Source organism: Neltuma alba, unplaced genomic scaffold, assembly GCF_004799145.2.
Source record: "Neltuma alba isolate B1F8T4 unplaced genomic scaffold, ASM479914v2 tig00012477_pilon, whole genome shotgun sequence".
Taxonomy (NCBI): Eukaryota; Viridiplantae; Streptophyta; class Magnoliopsida; order Fabales; family Fabaceae; genus Neltuma; species Neltuma alba.
In genome coordinates, this window is record NW_021636952.1 from 134,668 (window position 1) to 142,790 (window position 8,123).

At 36.4% G+C, this 8,123-nt stretch overlaps 1 pseudogene; it reads right to left on the reverse strand.

Moving 5' to 3' along the window:
* Nucleotides 1-644: 644 nt before the first annotated feature.
* LOC114727468 (protein NRT1/ PTR FAMILY 5.4-like) lies at nt 645-4,349 on the reverse strand (annotated as a pseudogene).
* Nucleotides 4,350-8,123: the final 3,774 nt, after the last annotated feature.

Consider the following 8,123-nt stretch of genomic DNA (forward strand, 5'->3'; position numbering starts at 1 on the left):
TATCTTCGACAAACCTTCTTCCCTTCATTGTCATCATCTAGCTGCACATTTCTTTGTTCATCCACTTGGTCCTCTATGTGGGTATGTTTGAATCCATTCCTTTTTCATTCTTTTACCCTACTATATAATCGACGCAATTCTAGGATCCTTTACCCCAAATCTTTTCATGGCATTTCAAATTACGATATCTGCTTTTCTTTGACACCTTCTCTCTATAACAGTGCACTGTTTATTTATTTTTTCAAGGTAGTCATTGTAATAATAGTAGTTCTAGTCAACACATTTGATTAACAAAAATATTTTAGGAAAAACAACATCTATTTATTATAAATAACTAACTTAACTAGTTTTTTTTAATTTATTTAAATTAGTCAATTAGTTCTTATATTAAGGACCAGATGTAGTATTATAAGCCGCATTGTATTTACACGTGCATCAGGACAGTCCTGGAGAGAAACCTATCGGGTAGAATCTTATTCTGGCCAAGAGAACTAGCAAGTTCCTAGCTAGTATTTTTCACTCAAACAATAGAAAATTCAAAGATGAACTTTTCAGTAATTTGATTATAGCAGTATCTATTTATATACACACTCCCATATTGTTTACAAATGTGTTGATCATATGCTGTTACACGTTTGGACGAGTCACATTTTGTTCTTATACACAAACTTTTTAGCTAGCCAAATATAAATACACAAACTCATAGTACTTAAACCAGCCCAAACCAAATAAAAAGAGTCAAGATGTGCTTTATCCAAATTGTTTCCCAGTCATTTTTCACCTGCTCTTGAGCTAATCTCTTGCATAAAAGTTATAATAACATTACTTGCAAAGCTTCCAACTCCTAACAAGCTTAAATATGAAGCAGGTCCGAGACTTCTCATTGTCTCTGACGCCTGATCGTAGAACAGTTCTTGTAACCCTACAACAGCGAATGCATCAGAAACACCATAGATGAAATATTGAGGAAGCATCCACCATATGCTCATTGGTATTACAACTTTGGGATTGTCAAGAAGATGATTCTCTGTAGCAACATTAACCCTTTTGGCTTCTACTAAAGCTGCAACGATCATGCTGAGTACAAATAAGAAGAGACCTATTCCGATTCTCTGTAATACTGTGATACTAGATGGGTGTCCGGTGAGTTTTCTAGCGAAGGGGATGAAAACTCGGTCGTAGATGGGGACGGCTATGAGGATGATGACTCTGACGACGCCTTGAAGCGATGCTGGAGGGATTTGGAAGTGTGGTCTGATTGAACGGACCATCTTACTTCCTTGCTTTGTTCGAAATGTGTGGAGTTGAGCTATGACAATAGAGAACATTAAGCAACTCAGCCATATAGGAATAAGACAAAGAACAAGCTTTACTTCTTCAACTTGAGTCACTGAACATAGTCTCCATGGATTTTTGGTTTTGCTCAAGTCCTCCAAGTCATCAATGATAATTGCCTTCTCCAAAAATCTAAAACTATACAATATTTGGTCATTATGAATCAAGATTGAAAAAACATATTCTAAATATAGGAACTAATTAAAAAGACTTATTTTGATCCTAAATATAAGATATAGAATATCTCAATTATTCTTGTCTCTCAAATTTATAACTTTTTTTCTCCCAATTATCTGACTGCACATATTAAGTTAAAAAAAAATAACCCATATTTTTTTAACCTTCTCAATACGTACAAATTGCCTATGCGGTTCCTACATTTAGGACAAGAGAGAATGATATTTGCATAAATATTGAAAGATAGAAAACATATAAACTATACGTTAATGAAAAAAAATTGAAAACTCTCCACCTATTCCATCTCTTTTTTTTTTTCTTTTTTTTTGTGAATCTCCCTATTCCATCCTTATTTCATGACTTTTTTTTTGGCCAAAATCCTTGTTTCATGACTTTCAGTCCAATCTCTTTTATATAGGGTGTTTGGATATAAACAAAATCATAATTTTAAAAATGCTTTTAATGATATACGAAATAAACATGTGAAGGAGTTTGTCTCTACTTATAAAAAAAATACTTTTAAGTGCTTTTTGAGTAATACAAACACGATACTATTTTAAAGATATTCAAGGCTTTATGAGAAACACCTGAATTCAGTGGAGTGGGCCATAGAGTGAGCCTTTGATGGACTACTTTGAAGATGGGATGACTCATCATCTTCATCCCCTTTACCATACCAGTAAGTGCGAGGCTCACGCGTGGTCGTCACGCGCCATTTCCAAATTGCAGCAGCGAAAAATTGGGCCATCGTCTTGAATGGGCTGCCCGTTGGGCCTTAATTTCTGTATCTTTTTGTTCCCAATAAGAACATTGCTAGTGCCAACACCAATACAACTGCTGGTACCCCAAGGCCCATAGCCCATCCAACATTGTCCTATTTGTCCATGTAATTTATTTTTAGTTATATATGAAGACATTCGGGGGTTGCTATTTGGGAATTGTGGAATTGGAGAAATAAATTTGCTTTTAATGAAGGATTTAAGAAACCGATTGACCCTACAATGGTTGTACTTCGAACCTGAAAGAATTATATCATTTCACAGGAACAAGTTTTCTCCAGGGAGGAAGTTAGGAGAAGATGTATGGCTTGGCAACGACCATCATCGGGGTGGATCAAGATTAATGTTGATGGGGCGACAAGTTCCTCAAGCAAGAAATCTGGATGTGGGGGTGTTATTCGGGACCACACTGGCAGTTGGATTGTTGGATTTACTCACTTCATTGGATACTGCTCTGCTTATGAAGCTGAGGAATGGGCTGTTTTTGAGGGATTATTGTTAGCCTGGGATTTCTGCTTTAGGAAGGTCTAGCTTGAATCTGATTCTAAGAATCTGGTGGATCTTTTAACTAATGAATCTTCCAACATGGGAGCGAGCTTAGTTTTCATTTAGATCCAAAATCTGTTGAAGTATACGTGGGAAGTGAAGATACAGCATGTATCCAGAGTGCAGAGCAAAGTGGCGGACACACTGGCAAAAGATGGACTTCGGGCTTCAGCTTATATGGACTCTTGTCCCCGGAAGCTAAAGCTGCTAGTTGCCAAAGAGTGCATGGGATTTGAATCCCCATGATTTTAATGTGTTTTTAGGCCTAGCCCTCTCGTGTAGCCAAAAACAAAAAAAGAGTTATATATGAAGACATTCAAAGGACTACAAAGCCACCCCTGACTTTTATCTAATTTATTTCTAAAATAGACACATAATTTTTCAGTGTATAAATTTTTGGAATTTTTGTATGCAATTCTTAAATGAAACATCTAGTCTTAAATATAATGGCTAATTTGTAGTATAATTTGCATTAAAAATTAGCTCTTATTTAGGACCGGAGTTAGTATAAGCATTCATATTTAGAATATAATTAAAACATTTTTTTTGCCAAAAATTTGAGTGTTTAATCAAATTCATTCATTAAATATATTTTATTGGCCAAATAAATTCATTAAATGATTGAAAATGTAAATGAATTACTTGAAGATATATCAGTAGGAAAGTAGATAAAAGTCCACCAGCCACGGTGCTCACCACCAGTTGAAGAATGAGCTCTTGGCATTTTTCTCTTCCGGCGAGCCATCGTCGAACTGATTGGCGGTGAAAGTTTGTACGCACGGCATATAGCCACCGTCGCCGATGGATATTATATAAAGCCCAACGAAAAACATACTCGCGTTCTTCATTTCTGAGATTGACAGAACCAATAGTATTATGCCCTGCAGTTTTGTTGCAACATAAATACAGCAAAAGAACGAAACACAATTGTTCACTTAATTGCAACTACTACTTGAATCCAAGGGTGAAGTTAATCAGTCCCAAAAGCACATCCAAGAACAAGAAGAATAATGTGGAATTGTGTGTGTGTGTGTGTGTGGAGTAGAAGAATTGCATACGACGAGATAGATAAGAGACGACGCTACGATGGTGTTGAAACAATTGAGATATGAATTGGCGATAAAGCCACCAAACAGGGGAAACAGCGATGAAATGTCGGTCCAAGTGTTGACATTTATTGTCGCCGTCGTATTGGGCTGATGAAGAGCATTCGTCAGGTAAGTTATCAGGTTTTCGGACAAACCACAGTACGCGAATTTCTCTGCCTACTCCACCCCTACGATTGAAGGAAGAATATCAAAATAGCAAAAGCGTCTTAGCGAATCTAACACTTCGATGCTCAGATCATTGTCTCTAAGGAAGAAGAATATATATAAATCTATAGACATATGAATGAGTTGGAAACGATCGAGACTTACAGATGATGAAGATGGCGGCGTGCCAGCCACCTTTGGGGGTTGGAGGACGTTTGAGGATGAGGAGGGGGTACCCGTCGTCGGTGTTTTCCGCCATGGGAGACGACGCAGATGGTGGGGGGCAATGAGAGTATGATATCTGAACTGAAGGGTTGTGTGTGTGTGTGTGTGTGGGGTTGTAATTATAGCGTTTAGGAGGTTGCATGAATCTGTCGAGCTGCGCGAGGAAACAACTATGGTGTTTCATGCCACAAAAGGAAAATGAAGGTGACAGCGAAAAAAAGTGTGGGAAAATTAAACATCCTGCCCCTAAAATTTACATCAATTTTCCATTTTCCTCCATGGTGTCAAAAGTCTCAAACCACTCCCAAAGAATTTTTTTTTTTACCCAACATTAATCCTTGTAAATGGGACATTTTACCATTTAGCGCATTAAGTGGTTTTGTCATTTGATTTGAGTTTGATTAATGTCAAAAAGAAAAAAAAGTTAGCCCTTATAGTTTGTAGGAAAAATCGACAAAGTAAAATTAATTATGAATAGGGATTTGAATTTTTTGAAACTACTCTTAAGGTTGTTAAAGATTCCTAGAAAAAATCGTTACAAACTTTGAAAAAATTATATGTGATACAAAATAAACTCACAAGCAATTTATTATCAAAGAGAAAAATTGACGTTTCCCTCCCAAATCTAGCTCAATCCATTTTTAAAGAAGGGAGCTGTAAATTTGTAACTTTTTTCGAAAAACATTTTACATCTACATAACTATAACATCTATACTCTACAATAAGCAGAGCTTATTCCATTCACTGGTCGGCTACACACTCATTGTATTGTTCATGTAAACAGTGCGGCTTAAGTATGACTTGGGCCTCAGCTTTTGGGCTCCGTGCAGACTCTCCAAAAAAAAAAAGACATTTCCCCACTGCATAGTGCACATGAGGTCCTTTACACTCAATACAATGGGTTGTGGCTGCAATCTTCTGAAATGCTTCCTCCAAAGTAGGGGAGACTATTCAAGGTAATGTGCGCAGACGTTCTACATTTATTTCCTACCATAAACCTCACTTTCTTCTACTATATAACCCTTGCTCACAGCGTCACTCCAACACACACTGCACTTCACGATCCCCATATTAGATTTTCTTGCTTCTCTCCTACATAAATCGCCATGGCCTTGAAATATGATAGGCTTGATGAGATCTCTCCTTCTGTGGACACCTAGAAGATCGTCATTAAGGTTGACAGGCAGTTCACAAGGACTAGTTTTGACTTTACAAAAACGGATTATGGATACCCAAAGAGTGTCGTCTCCCTAGACATGATTGTATTTGATGAGCAAGTATAAACTATACTTTATCATCCTAAGTGTTGTTGTCTGTTATTTTAACTTCAAACGCCTTCTTCTAGTTTTAGAATATGAGAATGATGCTGAGGATCATGGGGGATGATTTGGTTGATTGATTCTGCAACCTCATGGTTGAGTCAAAGGTCTACCTGATCCAATACTTCAAAGTTGGCATTGGAGGTGAGGGCATCCACTCCAATCACCACATCGTACTCCTCCATAGTACTTTGGTTTACGAGTGTAATTACCTGTTCCTTGCTCACTGCTTCAAACTTTGGTTTGTTGATGCAATTTTGAGGGAGCCTTCAAGTGGATGTAGAGTGACAGGTTCATTCTGAGAACCTTATACTAGGATTTGTCCTTCTGTTTTAATGCTTACTTTGCTTTGGTAACTTGCTTCTTCTTCTTTATCCAGATGTCTGTGGATTGTTAGCTAGCATTGAAAAAGCTAAATAAGCAAGGGTTAAGGGCCTTCTTACATGTGTGCTAACATTTGTCATACAGGACACACATTATGAATATGATCTTGTTCTCAAGTGTTGAAATTTACGTGGTCATATATCATGTGCTTCGCTTAGTTCTTTTATGTTGGTTTTACAGAGGTGATAGGGTGAGGTGTGTTCTGTTTGGTGACTGTGTTGAGGAAGCATGGAAGAGCTACCTTCTACTTAAGAGAATGAACAAGCTGGTGACCCTTGTGAACTATAAGGTGGTCCAAAAACAGCAAGGCAGATGATAGTCATATTTGTATCTACCATTTTCTAAGTCATTTGCTTACTTATTTAATTCTTTTCTCAAACTACAGACTCCTTCTCTCTACAAAAATATGTTAGCGCAACAAAAGTGTATTGGAACCTTGCTTTCTTGGAGATAATGGCTGTGAGGAGAGCACTTCTACTGGATGGGAGTGCTTGAGAAACTATATGTTTTCTTGAGTTTGGGCCTCTTTATCTATTTTAGGAAGATCGATGTAGCTGTTATCATTAGGTTGTTTTGTGGAATAGGTGTTATTGGACTTTTGGAGCATGGGAATATGTGTGATCCCAATTGCTGTGTGGAATAGGTGTTATCAGAGTAAATGTATTGGACTTTTTAAGCATGGAAATATGTATGATCCCAACTGCTATGTGTGGAATAGGTGTTATTAGAGTGAATATATTGGACTTATGGAGCATAGGAAGATGTATGATCCTAACTGTTGTACACCAGTAACTATTGTGAGGTCATGCCTTATCTATTTTATGACTTGATGGCCTTCCAGTGCATTTAGGACATATTAATCATAATTAATATATCTATTATTGAACTCTTGCTCTCATGCTTACATTTACAATGTATTTACGATTGCCACAAACTTTATTCTATGCATTGTGTTTGACTAGAGTATACTATGTTCACCTCCTGAGCAAAATGAAAATCCATAATGAGCAATGAGTTTTTGAATACATTGTCTCTTCTCATATATTAAGGTATTGCAATTCGGCTTGATTTATGTCTTTGCTCATATAATACCAGGTAATATCATGAAAAATATAGTTACATTTGGTAGGAAAATGTGATATTCTTGTATGGTCGTGCGTTGTATCTCTAAATTGAATTAATGGTGAAAAACTTAGAATAATATTTAAGGTCATATCATTATTGAAAATCCATTTTCTCCGCATTGCCAACTTTTACTCCGATTAAATGAGTTGGCGTATGAGAGAAGTTTTAGATGATAGCATAGTTGGTTTCACACAAAAGAGGTATATTTCTTGAATCAACAGGAGAGTTAATGTTTTGTGTTTACATTATTTTTTCCTTCCCATATGGGTGAGCTCTATAGACATCTGTGGCAAGGGCAAATAACTATTCCGTACCCTAGAATGAGTGTAAAATTAATATACTGGCTTCCTACTTTTTACATACCTAAAGTCATTGCATATCTGACTTCATTTTTAATGTCATTTGTACTTTTTTTGCTCTCACAATTAGTGTATTGTTCTTTAATAAAAAAATGTGATTCAATAGATGACATCGATGTTACATGGTTAATTGATTAAATAAATTCCTCTTAGCTATCTAGATCAGGGGGTATTCTTTTTTACTACACTTTGTATTAAATTAGAGAGAGAGAGAGAGTATGTGTGTGTGTATGCGATATAAGTGATATGGATTGAACTAATTAAAGGGAAAATTTTATTTCACAATGGGTAAATGTCTCCTCGATACATGACTATGGGACATGTGTTGCTGTTTTACCTACTCTCTGAATAGTTTGACCCCTATATATCATGTTTACATGGAGAGCTATACTGAAGTCTATCAATCAAGCTCAATCTTAATTCATTGCCATATCAGCATTCAGATTTATTTAAGTGGCCATTTATCTAAACTATCATCATCTCTTTGAGCTAGGTATGTGAGCGTCGTTCAATTAGTCATTGTCTACAGAACTACTATTTCTTGCCAACTGGTCATATAGAGAAGTCTCTATAATACCTTATTATCACTGTTCACCGAATCATCCTTATTATAATTCATAT